This window comes from Mus caroli, chromosome 17 (assembly GCF_900094665.2).
Source record: "Mus caroli chromosome 17, CAROLI_EIJ_v1.1, whole genome shotgun sequence".
In the NCBI taxonomy this organism is placed as follows: domain Eukaryota; kingdom Metazoa; phylum Chordata; class Mammalia; order Rodentia; family Muridae; genus Mus; species Mus caroli.
Window position 1 is genome coordinate 78,953,453 of NC_034586.1, and position 14,360 is coordinate 78,967,812.

General features: G+C 39.7%; 1 protein-coding gene across 9 annotated transcripts in view; it reads left to right on the forward strand.

Moving 5' to 3' along the window:
- The window catches only part of Eml4 (EMAP like 4), a 125,483-nt gene that overhangs the window by 25,099 nt on the left and 86,024 nt on the right, over window positions 1-14,360 (forward strand). Inside the window, exon 1 of one of the 9 annotated variants that reach the window (XM_029470876.1) lies at window positions 8,211-8,560. The exons of the other annotated variants lie outside the window; for them this stretch is intronic. The gene's annotated coding sequence lies outside the window, so the exon portion shown is untranslated. Of the gene's footprint in view, window positions 1-8,210; window positions 8,561-14,360 lie in introns of those variants that run through there. 9 annotated transcript variants of the gene reach the window in all.

Below are 14,360 nucleotides of genomic sequence, written 5' to 3' on the forward strand. Positions count from 1 at the left end.
AGGCTGGCCTCGAACTCAGAAATCCGCCTGCCTCTGCCTCCTGAGTGCTGGGATTAAAGGCGTGCGCCACCACGCCCGGCTACAACTTATTTCTTGATCAGCTCCTAGAGTATAAAGTCAAGCTACTAGGCTTTGTGTGTTGTTCTTTGTCCTGCTACATTGTTGACTTTGTTTCAGTTCTCAAAGGCTGTAGTTTCTTTCAGGACTATGGTCTGCCAGCAGGGATGGGTTCCCCTCTGCTTCCCTCTCATTGTCTTGCCTTTAACAGTTCAGAAGAGTTCAGGAGCATGTCTGTCAAGCCCGAGCTTTAATCACAGTGTCACTGGCTGCTACTGCTCTGTTTTGTATTTAGGTAAATTTTGGTGGGTTATCTGGAAATTTCCCTGTTTCTTCTAAAATTTTCTGTTCATTGTAATACAGTTTAAAAAAATATTCTCAAATGATATCTGGATTTCAGTTATATCTTATAATGACCCCATCCTCTCCTTTAACTGTGTTACTTCCCTCTTCCACTTTACTTTGGCATTGGGTTTGTAGCTCTTGTTTATCTTCTCAAAGATCCAACTGTTTCTTTGTTATTTTTGTTATTTGTTTTTTTTGTTTTGTTTTGTTTTTTATTTTGGTCTCTGACTCACTACTGCTTTGATCTTCATTTTCTTCTGCTGATTTGGGATTTGGTTTGTTCTTGCTGTTTAAGACCTGGAGATGCATTGTTAGATAACTCATCCTTCATCCCTCCGGTACTCAGAGCTACAAACTTCCATTTTAGATTGCATTTTTGGTATCCCATAGATTTATTTGTATGGTTTCTATAATTTGAATCCATAATTTAAAAAATGTCCCATTTTTCTTCAGTGAGTCACTGTTCATTTAAACTGTTCTGTTCAGTCTCCCCTTTTCATAGTTATTTCTGCTGTTGCTTTCTAGTTTTATTCTATTACAATGTGGTAAGATAGAATAGCTCCACCCAACCCAACTTGTTTCATGCCATAAGACATCTGTGACTTTGCTTCTTTTTGTTGCTGTGGCCAAGGCCACTTATAGAAGGATTTATTTGGGCTAATGGTTCTGGAGGGATAAGAAGCCATCAGTGTCACAGGGAAGGGTGGCAACAGGCAGACAAGTGGCTGGCACACATGAAGAGTCCCACATCTTCAAACTCAAGCAGAAAGCAGAGAAAGTGAACTGGTACTGGTATGTAGCTTACAAACCTCAAAGCCTGCCTCAAGTGACATGTTTCCTCTAGGAAGGCCACACCTCCTAAATCTACCCAAGTGTCATCAGTTGTGTTGTTGTTGTTGTTGAAATACCTGAGCCCAAGGGGACATTCTCAAACACTACAAGTAGATGAAGAGAGTGTATGTTCTGTAGCTGTTGGCTGGAATACGCTGGAGATAATCTACTAAACCCATGTGACCTACAGAGTCGTGTAATGCTTCTCGGTTGAGCTCCCTCTTTACCCAACAGCATCTTCAGGTAAAATAGCATTTTGTTAAAATCACTGTTAATATATTATACTTTATGTCCAGTAGTGTTTGAATTATGAAGTTGAGTGTTTCAACATAGCAGTGAGTCAGTCTCTCTCTCTCTCTCTCTCTCTGTGTGTGTGTGTGTCTTGTCTGTGTGTCTGTCTGTCTGTGCGAGCATGCACAGGATCTCTCTTCTCAGGGCTGGAGACAGCTCAGCAGTTAAGAACACTGTCTGCTCTTCTAGAGGACCCGGATTCAATTCCTAGCACCCATAAAGCAGTTCATACCTGTCTGTTACTCCAGTTCCAGGGGATCAGATACCCACACAGATACACATGCAGGCAAAACACCAATATACATAAAAATAAAATCATTTTTAAATTTACTAAAAAAAAGAAGAATGTCACTGTCTCCTCTGGTATTTTCAGACTTGTTACACTTAAGGTATCATAACAACAGCCAGTACATCCTTAGCATTACTTTGGGCATATTTGAAAACTAGAAGCACAAAAAATATGAAAATACAAGGCAGCATGTGTAGTGAGTAGTTTTTGTTATCCGGCTTTATGCTCTGGGAAGACTGCGCTACCAGCCCTGCCCAGGTTCCCTCGAATCTGCGGACAAAAGACAGACAGACAGACAGACACACAAGCTTATTTTTCAACCTGCCTTATTGGCTCAATTGCTGGGTGCTTCTAATCTCCCACGGCTAGGGTCCCCTTCCCAATGCTCAGCACCCCAAATCTGCCCTCAGCTTTAGTTGTTCAGTTACCTCCTTGTTCAGCCTGGGGAAGTAAATATGACCACTCTGTCCAAAGTCTCACATGGCCGACACCTTCTCTCCCTCCAAAGCGTGGCAAAAACGCTCTCTTCCAGCATCTCTTAGCCTGCCTGCAGGGGGACATGGACGTCCCTCTTCTTTCCTTCCGCCCAGAAATTGGTCCCTGGCATCTTTATTGACCAATCAGGAGCCAATTGGAGACAGGACCTTAGCATCAAAACCACACCCTACAAACATGATTCCACCAAAGTTAGGAACTCTGGAAACTGACTTGAAAGATATCGAAGTACATGGAATTCTTGACAAAGAACTCAAAAGAATTAAACGAGAGGCAGCTGAGTGAACTGCAAGTAGAAAGATAACGAAAGCTACTAATGAGAAATTAAATAAACAACCAAAAAAGCTCAATAAGTCCCATAAATGGCAAACACTACTAGTATGGATGACAAAGCAGATAGAGAATGTGATCTGTATGAGCAGGAACCCTGCAGGGTCTACAGCTTCACAGGCTTCACTTGCCCAGCCTCCCAACCTTGAAACTCCAGGATGCCAACAGGTCTGTAAGCAAATGAACATCTGCTTCTTCCTACAAGGTCCCCACTCTGTGGTCAAAATTGCTGGAAGCAACATGAGTGCTTGAAATCCCCCAACTCCCTCCCCAAGGAGACCTCTCTTCTCTTTCTCTCCTTTCTGCCAACTAGGCTCTTCATTTGAGCCTCAGAATCCACCTATTATAGGTAAATGGTGGAGGCTAGAGAAGACTGAAAACTAACTCGAGACGGAAGCTAGACACACTAGAAAACCATAGAGATAGTGCAGGTGTTGGAGCTCAAGAGAGGAGATCAAACTTACTACTAATAGTTCTTGGGGGTTAGTACAAGTCATGTGAGATTTACTGATCAGAGAGTAAAAGTGCAAGGGAACTGGGATTGGGATCAATATAAGATAAGTAAATTCTCCAGAGAATTAAAAAGAAGAAGTGGGGGGGGGCAAGGGGAGAGGGAGAGGAAGGGAAGTGGGCGGGGGATGGGGGGAGACCATCTCAATGGAGCTGAGCAGGACAGGGCAAGCTTCAAGGCCCATCCAACCTGTGTTACACAAGGAGACCCCTCTCAAGCAAGACATGTCAGTAGAAAGACCACCAATATAGTCACAAAAAGAGGCTCAAGATGTAAAGATAATGTTGATGAATCAGCATATTCCTGCAGTAATAAAGAAATGCATTCTACTGAAGGAAAGTTAGTAATAAGTTTTAGAGGAAAATAAAAAAAGAAATCATAATTAGATTTACTGTGTAATTGTTTAGACTGACTAGAAAAATTTCTTAGGAAAGAAACTGCTATTGTAATTTTATTTCTTAAGACCTATATAATATTATAATTATAACTAAAATGATTTAAATTAAATTATCACAGTTTTAAAAGTTTTGACCAGGCTGGCCTCGAACCTCGAACTCAGAAATCTGCCTGCCTGTGCCTCCCAAGTGCTGGGATTAAAGGTGTGCGCCACCACTGCCCAGCTTAAATTTTTACTTCTTAGACATTGTGTATATTTTCTTTTACTTTGGTTATTTGTTGAATCATTATATGCTTTGTTATTAATTATATTGGTATTTGTCAGATGTAGTACTTCTGTTTTAACATTTTTAATGTGATGTTTTGTTTATTTCAAATTATATTTATAATTATTTTTACACGCATAAATATATACAAAATGATCATTATTAAACTTTTTATTTATGATGTTACTGATTTGCTTAAAACTGGAATTTCTGTTGTAATATTTGGTAAAGTACATCAAGTCCTTTTAAATTAGGCAAATGACATTTGTAGTTTTAGTAATTGCTTTCAAGTTGGGTGAGGTGGTACACACACCTTTAATCCCATCACTTAGTAGGCAGAGGCAGGCAGCTCTCTGTGAGTTCGAGGCCAGTTTAGCCACAAAGTGAATCCAGGACTCCTAGGATTACACAAAGAAACCCTGTCTTAAAAAACTTTAGATAGATAGATAGATAGATAGATAGATAGATAGATAGATAGATAGATAGCTTTCTTGGCTATCTTAGATGGCTCAGTGGGTAAAGGCACCTGCTGCCAAGCATGATGGCCGATACTACATGGGGGCAAGGAGAGAACTTACCCTACCAGGTGTCCTCTGACCTCCACCATTCTCTATGGGGGTGTATGTAGGGTGCTGGGGGGGTTGGGGTTGGGGTGACATTGAGGCACAAAAGCCAAATAATTAAATGTGATAAAAAATTTTAAAGTACATTTCTTATCTTCTACTTCACATTTCTTTTCACTGGATTGATATTATTGACTTAATGAACATAAGTGCTTGAGGCTACAGACAAATCCTGTGTGCTGTGTGCTGCAACTGTTTTCCTGTCCTTGGGACTTTCCTGATTATTTCTCACTGACAACTTTTGATTGAGTAGGGACTTTTAATTTTGATAAAATCTAATTTAAAAAAATTTTTTTTATTCTTTCGAGATACAATCTAGATATGGAACCCAGGTCGTTCTGAAACATGCAATCCTCCTGCCATAGTCCCTGAAGGGCTAGGATTACAAATGTGCATCAGAGTGCCTGGTTGATGAAGTAAAAGTTATTATTTATTCATTAGGGCTAGTAGTATTTGTTCATTGGATCTATGATTTACTTTAGATTGTTTTTATTTAGTGTATGATAAGAGCTAAAGTTGTTTTTTTTCCTTACCAACATCCTTGTTAAAGTTATTAAAGATTGCCTTATTTCCTATTAAAGTTTAAACAGTCTGTAATAAAATCCTCTTCCTTCCCTCTGTCTTTCTCCCTCCATCTATCCCTCTGAACTTGCACGTGCTAGATAAGCGCTCTGAGCTGAATCTTCAACCCCAGTCTGTCCTAGGTAGTTACATGATTAGCAAGATCGCTCGCTGGTTGCGGTAACTGTGCTTTTGATGACAGATTTATAGAACTGGTTTTGTGGCCTTGGAATAATGTGTTCCTTTCTGCTCTGAAGAGGTTTATGATCACTCTGCTGTGCTATTGACAAGACATTAGCACATATACCTTGCATAGTAATCACTAATGCACTGTTGTATGAAAGATGATGTGTTATATTTTAAAGGATATAATACTCCTTTATATATTTAAAAGATCTAGAATACTCATATGGTGCTGATGGTAGAATGCTGAGTTACTACACCATACCAAAAATTACATAAATGCATTAATTTTAGTAAACTTTTAAGATTTATTTTATTTTACTTGTAAAATATTTTGTTTGCATGTATGTAAGTGTACTGTGTGTGTACCTGGTGTCTGAGAAGGCCAGAAGGAGGAACTGGATGCCCTGGGACTGGACTTACGGATGGTGGCACTCCACCATGTGAGTGTGGAGTTAGGGATGATGGCACTCTACCATGTGAGTGTGGAGTTAGGGATGATGGCACTCCACCATGTGAGTGTGGAGTTAGGGATGATGGTACACCACCATGTGAGTGCTAGGAACTGAATCTAGGTCCTCAGGCAAAAACAGCAAATGTTCTTAACCTCTGAGCCATTGCTTCAGCCTCTCTAGAATCAGAACTATTGAGCTGAAAATAAAATCCTTTCATTGTTAAATTTTGTGGTGACATGGTTAAATATAAATTTTAAGACAAAATTTTCAAACATAGTTCTTATGTTTGAAATACTTATGCCAGAACCATTATATAAACATGTAAACATATTACATAAACCCAGTTGTCTTGCATTTTTGAGATAGCAGCATTTAAACATGAGCGATCTCTCAAAGGGCTGAATTTTAATTTTATTACTCTCTTAGGATTTGTGCCAGTTTTTGGTTAATCATTATCTTGTTGATTATGTTTGGTTCCAGATGACTCATTTTTCAAGGAGCTTTATTGCAACATAACATATTTACTACAGGAAGCCTGGACGGACAGGGAGCATCAGACTGTTGGAGACTGTGTTTCTCCAGTCTTTATTGTCCCAGGTGTTATTAAAGTTAATCATTTTTCAATAACCGTTTTCTTTGTAAACCCAGTACTTCACTAACCAGATGGAACATCATTTACTTCTTGGCAGATGAAAGTTTATCTTTGATAGCTGTTTAAATTTGGTTGTACTACCACATCGTGCTTAAACTTAATGTATTTTATTTTCATGGAGTTGAGGTGACTATTATAGTTAGCTAATAATTTTGGAATCAGAGATCTGAGGGTTGTTCCTTGTTTCTAGAATTTACTTTGGAAGATTGGACAAATATATCACTGAGTATTCATTTAAGTGAATGTCTGAATTCTAATGAATCTACATAAAAACATTTATCTTGGGACTGGGGATATAGCTTGGTTGGTAGAGTGCTTGTCTAGTAGCATCTTGAGGGCCTGGGTTAGATTCCCCAGCACCACATTAACTGGACAGCGTATTGCACAACTGTATTCCCCAGGAGGGGGAGGGGGAGGCAAGGAGATCAGAGGTTTCAAAGTCATTTTCTATTACATAGCAAGTTCAAGACTAGCCCAGACTACGAGATTTAGTCTCAGAACCTAAGTTTCTAAAGGACATAAAAAGAGTGTCTAATGCTTAATGTGTACTTAATTCACTGTAATTTTGTATTGATGATCATTACCTGTTGACATTCATAGTGGATATTTAAAGGTGGAGTGTTAGCCATTTCAGCTTCCTCTAACTAGGCTCTAACAAGCAATGGACACGACATAAAGCAGATGCCTCCTTTTCTTTCTGAAGTTCAGACTTTGATAATAGAATTGGTGAATCCAAAGGACAGGTGGAGAGTCCATTGCAGTCAACAACAAGTCTAGACCACGGATGCTTTTCTATGAGCAAGTTTAATTAGCCACGCCTACTCTGAATGCATTCCACTTAGGCTGGCAGGGAGTGGCAAGAGAATTCAGATCTGTCTTCTGCAATGCAACAGAGACCCTGGGGCAAAACTAGAGCTAGAAAGGGAAAGAGGCCTGCCTGTCTTTTATGGGGTATAGGTGGGTTGAAGGTTTCGGGAGCAAACAGAAAAGATAAAGTGTGATGAAGTGGGGGCAATTAAAAACATGAAAGCAATTTGTTTTCCAAGACTAAGGCTAAAAGCTTAGGATGAGATGCTGCTGTGGGTGGTAAGGTAAGTGGTCAGAGAGGTGGATTATGCAGGAGAGGAGTGAACAGAATGAACTGTAGCCAGGTGTCTGTCCACTCCTTAAGTCAAAGAACAGAGATGATCACAGGGTCCTCTGAACTGCTCAGACCGGCGGTGCTGGAAAACTAGTTAGGTGGTCAGTCTAGCATTAAATCTTGTCTGTAATTTGGACAGTGGGAAATGGGATTGTGGATAATGATGAATGATTAAGTCAGTTAGGATCTAATTACAAGGAGGAAAGGTGTAACAGGACAGACACTCTGGAGTAGCCACGTGTGCCACAGTAGGAAGATAGATCTTCTGTGTGAAAGGGAGCCAGTGAGCAGCTGCCATTTTTACTCAGCGAGCGTGGAAGTGATGTCTCTCAGAACACCCTCTTTGCTTTGAGTTTATTTGTGAAAGAACATTGCCAAGGGCATGCATAGTGAAGGGTTGGAAGTGGCCATCCTATTGGGAGAGAGGACAAGTAGGGAAGGAATCCTTGTTCTGTTACTTACCAGCCAGATGGTGGATATGTGATGGAGCACCAAAGGGGTGCAGTTGGTTTTCTGGTGGTATCATGAATTCATTTGTGCAAGCTTCAAAAGACTCATCAAAACGGGTATTAGTCTTTATAACAATCTCTAAGTAATTAGCTTGCTGAAATTTAGGGGAGCGCTATCTGTGTGTGGATATGGGGAAGGCTCAAGGATTATCATTTCTGACCTATGCAGTACATGTGACTGGTAAGCTATAGATTCTGCGTGTCTGACTTTGAATGCTGGCTTGTAATTTGGGAAACGTTTAATTTATTCAACAAATACCACATTCTTATTCATTGGTGATGGTGACCACTTTCCTTCCCTCCTGCTGTAGTTGAAGAGAGAGTGTCCGAACACTCATAAACTTGCTTTCTAGAGACCGCAATCCTCAAGTTTAGCTGTTTGGCTCTAAATTTCATAACAATTTTGAATTCATATCTGAAGGAATCTTTTTTTTTTTTTTTGGCTTGTTTTACAGACACTCATATGATAACATTGGCATGCCTTTCATTGAATCTTTGGTGGGAAAAAATAGTACATAAAGAACTAAAATTTCCAAGCGGGAAGACAGGAATATGACAAGCATAATTTACTCAGCATTTCTGCTGTGACTTCTCAGCACTGTGGACTGCCTCTTCTGCTCTCCTGGTATGATCTTGGTAACTGAAACAAGTCACACTCTCTGGTGTCGCCCAGAGCAGCAGCGTGGCAGTGCAGTACACTTTTTATATTTATCAATTGTGTATATTTGCATGTGTGCAGCACATGTGTGGAAGTCAGAGGACAAGTTTCAGGAGCTGGTTCTCCTTCCACCCACGGGCTCTGAGGATTGAACTCGGGCTGTCAGGCTTGGTGGTAAACACCTTCACCTACCACCATCTCACCAGTGTTCAGTCTATGAAGTTGATCTTAAGACTGAAACCTTTAGAAAAAATTGAATTGAAATCACTAAAGCATTCTTCACAGTAGTTGAAGCAGAAATCAGTGAGGTGCCTGTTAACAGATGGATTTTGAAATATGGCATGTGCATATATAATAAAGTACCATTTGACTTTAAAGGCGGGGGGTGGGGGGGTGTTTCTGTAGTTTAGCTCTAGAGGCGGTTAGACTAAACAGACTAAGCCAGAGAACTGGGTGACATTACATGTGGAACTGGAGAAAGTGAGTCACAACAGTATCGAGGATGAGAGTGGCCAAAGGCTGTTGGAGGAGTGGGGAACTGGGGAAAGAGGACAGATGCTGTCAGAGGAGAGAGAGGATTGGGCTGTGGTGACCACACAGTGCCAACAGGGTGAGTTTCTAAGCATCTTTAAAAAAAAAAAAAAAAAAAAAAAAAAATATTAAAAAAAAAAAAAAAAAAAAAAAAAGCTCTTAAATGTTAATACAAACAAAGGAATAGATTAGGTGACAGAAGTGTTAGCTGGTTTGATTTGACTAGTGCTTGTAATAAGAAAAGTGTAAAACCACCTAACATTAGGGCTACTTAATCCTGTATACAGATAGAGTGCTAAGCACTTTGCATATGTTTATCCCTTTATAAACAAATAATTTTTTAAACTAGGAATTATTTTTATAACTACCTGATGACTAGACTAGCTGCATAACCAAACACATTACATCACAGACAGTTTTGAACCTGGTTGCTTTGACCTTGCTGCTACTGCATTTAATTTCATCTATGCATCATGAGTGGGCCGCCTTCTTGGGCAAAGGACCAACTAAAGCATATTTTTGCTATTTTTGCAAGACAACTAAACAAAATATCTAAACAGGCTAGAGAGAGAACGCAGAGTACCATCTGCTCTTCCAGAGGCCCTGGGTTCAATTCCCAGCATCCATATGGTGTTTCAAGACCATCTGTAACTCCAGTTCTAGGATCCAGTGCCCTCTTCTGTTCTCTGAAGGTACAGTGTACAGTCAGGCAAAATGGCTACTCCTAAAATGAAGTAAAAATTTATAAAAGAAAATATTAAGAACAATGGATATATGTCCTTACAAAACAATATAATTTTCATATAATCTTTGTGGATCATAAAATATTGTTCCTTGAATAATTTGCATCTATTTAAAAACATAAAAATTATTCTTACTTCATATAAACAAGTGATATGATTAGAGTTGACTTGTGGGTGGTAACTTACAGCTGAAATGCTGGCTGTAATTGTTCTCTGTTGGATAATAAACATGGAGAATTCTTGTAATAGTTTTAAAGAATAAACTAGTTTTATTTGCTGTAGTTACAAATTAGAAACTTATGTAGGTAAATGTTATTTTCATCAGAAATAGAAGATTATAGGACTTTGATTTTATACCTCTACTTACAATCTCACATGTTTTCGGTTGTGTATGTTCATATACATACACAGGAGAGACATATAATCTAGGCTGGTCTTTAACTCAGTCTTCCTGCTGTAATTTCTAGTGCTGGGATTACAGGTGTGCACTACCAGATCCAGCAGACGTTTTTTAGAAATCATAAATATTCATCTCATTATTTGTAAGGAATTGTCAGTTTGACCTATATTTTATTTTATTTATTTTTTTTTTTTGGTTTTTCGAGACAGGGTTTCTCTGTATAGCCCTGGCTGTCCTGGAACTCACTCTGTAGACCAGACTGGCCTCGAACTCAGAAATCCACCTACCTCTGCCTCCCAAGTGCTGGGATTACAGGCATGCGCCACCACTGCCCGGCTCTATTTTTTGGCTATGTAACTACTGGGTGCCCACGGAGACGGGAGGAGGGTCAGCTCCGTGGAGCTGAAGTTACAAGTGGTTATGAGCCACCCTAGGTGGTGAGTGTCATAGCTCCACTCTGACCGCTCTCTAAGAGCAGAGAAACAGGCTCTCACTGTGTAGCTTCTGCTGGCCTCAGAGTTCTGCTCCTCTTGTTTCCACCTCCAGTTACTGTGGGATTGCAGGTATCCCACCATGTCTGGTTGTCAGATGAACTGCCAGCTGTCAGTTTCTTTTTGATAATTGGATTCTGAGGTAATTTGATTCTTCAGCTGAGTGGAAGGGGCGTTGAAAATTAAATGAAGAGCTTTCAGAAGACCATCCATCCTAAATTTACAAAATTGGCTTCTTAGAATATGTTTTGACATTCATAAATTTGACCTTGTAGAATGCATTTAGTTAAAGTTTGGCTTCTGAGCAAGGAGAAACCACTTCCAGATGTGATCACTGATATATGACTGTGAATTAAAATATTTAATGAAAATGTTAGTGTTGACAAATCAACAGTAATAAAATCAGTCTGTCTTTATGTACTTGGAGTTCATCAGTGAGAGTTTACACTTTTGTATTCGGTGTGGAAAAGATAGAACTAAAAGTAAACCAGTTTTGGTTTGGTAATAGAGGTGTAGAGTGATGCTGTGTAGGGACCATGTATACAATCAGTGCTACTCCAGCCTCCTGCTTGCCAAACCTAGCGTTGATTCTCAGTGATACACGGGGCTTGGGGACTGAACCAGGGAGGCTTGAATGCAGCAACCAGTAGATCTCTGTCAGCACAATAGGAGAGTTTTCTAAGGAATTGTCAGAATGATGGAATTAGATTGTAGATGGCGAGCTGACTTGTATAGTGCTCTTGCAGAATCATTCATCAGTTGGCTATGGCTGTAGTATGAGGTTGGTCATTCATCAGTTGGCTATGGCTGTAGTATGAGGTTGCTCTGTTTCTGGGGTCTGGGAAGGCAGTAGGCAGGCAGAGAGATAGCTCTGTAGTTTAGCCACAGCCTCTCTTCCAGCCAAGTGTTAGCAGATTGTGTATTTAGTCTTTATTATTCATTGATTTAGTCAGTTATTCTACCACTTTGGAATTTCCTTATCCATTTTGACTAGTCAATTTCTAGGCTTCCAGACTGAGGTCAGATTTTTTTTTTCTTTTTCTTTTAGGGAGTTCGTTCTTTTCGTTCCGTGGTCCCTTCAACTTCCCAGCACGTACTCAGCAGTCACTCTTGGACTGCTTCTACAACATACCTCACCAGAATGGAGACTCCTTGAGCATAGATGCTGTACCTTACACTTGTTTAGATCAGGCTTAGTATTTTTATTAGGTATTTGGTAAGCATTTGGTATGTCCTAGAACTTGGGAGAAAATCTTAAATATCATGAATTCTATATTTTGTGTATGGAAAATTTTCAGAAAAGGCTATTGCTCCTGTCAACTTTTTTTGAAGTAATTTAAAATATATAGAGAAGTTAAAATGCTACAGAGAATTTCCGAATACCCTCTCAGATTCATATTTCTTAGTAGTTTGCTGTTTGTTATATATTGTATCTCTGTGTGACATTTTCTCTACCGAGCCATTTAACAAAGCTGCAAAGTACAAAGTACAGTCAACTAAGTCAAAGGTTAACTCTCCAGATAAAGCTCCTGAGGGAGTGTGTGACCACAGTCAGGGAATGGACACGTACAGCCACTCTCTCACCATAGAGCGATTTTACTCTATTTTCTAATACATTAATTTTTGGGGGTTTTTATTTTATGTGTATAGGCAGTTTGCATGTCTGCACCATATGCATTCGCAGTGTCCACGGAGGCCAGAAAGAGACATCAGATCACTTGGAGCTGGAGTTCCAGATGATTGTGAGCCACTGTGTAGTTTTAGCTGAGAATTGAACATGAGTCTTCTGGAAGAGCAGTGTTTTTAACAGCTGATCCCCCCTTTATTATTTATTCATATATATATATATATATATATATATATATATATATATATCGTTTACATCTCTTCCCACTTCCTGGCTACCCCTCCACAAACCTCCCATCCCACATCCATCCTCTTCCCCCTCCCCTTAATATATTTTTAATTAAAATAAAATTGCATCACTTTCCTCTCTCCATCCCCTCAGTGGTACCCTTTCTTCAACTCTTCCTACCCCTAACTCTCAAATTAATAATCTCTTTTTATTATTGTTGATACATACACTATAATACAAACTGGTCAGCCCTGAAACTATATATACAAAAACAGAAATAGATGCAGCAAATTGTAATTTATATACGTGTACGTGCATATACATACATCATACAGTAATTTTCCCCTTGCCCAGTCTAAGATGAAACATTGCACTTAAAAATTAGTCTTTGGGGTTCTTCTCTTATTCTGACACAAAATCGTTCCTTACAGCACTCTCCGACCGGATGACACCAGAACTTAAAAGTTACTAGCCATTTATTTTGTAGGATGAATTTGAGATTGCTTGGTATTTCGTCACAACTAGATTTAGGATGTGCAGGTTTTAGCAAGTGGATTGCAATGGCTACTTGTGAGTTTGGATAGTACTGTGATCAAAACAGGCCTGTGAGCAGTTTCTTACTCTACTACACAACTAAGTCCTCTTGGGTTTAGCTCTCTGGAGGTTCCGCCCTGCCCTGCCCTGCCCCCTTCCTTGCCACGCTCCGTTGTAGCCCCAAGAGTAACTAGTACTATAGACCTGTACTACCCAACCAGCCTCGCGTGTTCACATCTGCACGTCATAAATGTACACATTTGTGAATTGAAATCAGATCATGCATACAACATTAAATACTTGTTTACTACACATTTTTTTGGTTTTCAATATAGTTTAAGAATAGTAGAAACATGCAACAGTGTGATTTCTGGTTACATTTTATAATAATATCCTTTTGGTTTTGGTGTTTGTTTGTTTGTTTGTTTGTTTTTCTCTGTGTAGTCCTGGTTTCTAGAACTCCCTTTGCAGACCAGCCTGGCCTCACACTCAGAGATCCCCTGCCTCCCCCTCCCACGCGCTGGGATTAAAGGCGTGCGTTGCCACTACCTGACAATGAAATCCGTTTTTTTAATTGGATGGATAATAACCTTCTTTCTGGTGTTAATTTATGTAGTGATTACAGATATGACCAATTTTTTATAAATATACACAGTGAAATCTCTGTATATATGTACCCTCTAAAATAATGTAATATCACATATGGCCAGTTTTCACATAAGTAATTTTTATAAAAAGCAGTTAATAGTATATTTTATTCAGTGCCCCAGTCAGGCAGGTTATTTTGTGTATTTCTGTTCAATTGATCTATCTATCTACTTATCTGTCTATCTATCTATCTTACACCCTGATTGCTCCCCCCTCCTGAGTACCCTCCTCTGGTACATCAAGTCTGTGTAGGGCTAGATACATCCTCTCCCATTGAAGCCAGACAAGGCAGCCCAGTTAGAGGAGCCTATTCCGGATAGGCAACAGCTTTAGGGATAGTCCCCACTCCATTTGTTCAGGGGGCTACATTCAGGGGTGGCTGCTGGTGGTGGTGGTGGTGGTGGTGGCAGTGGCTATGTCCAGCCTGTGTATGCTCTTTGAGTGGTGGTTCAGTCCCCAGTATTTCTGCATCTTAATAACATTCTTCAGTATTTGTCTTAGGACAGCACATACTGTTCCAAAAGTATAAAGCTGTGTCTGAGGGCCTGGGGTTCCTGTTCCTGAG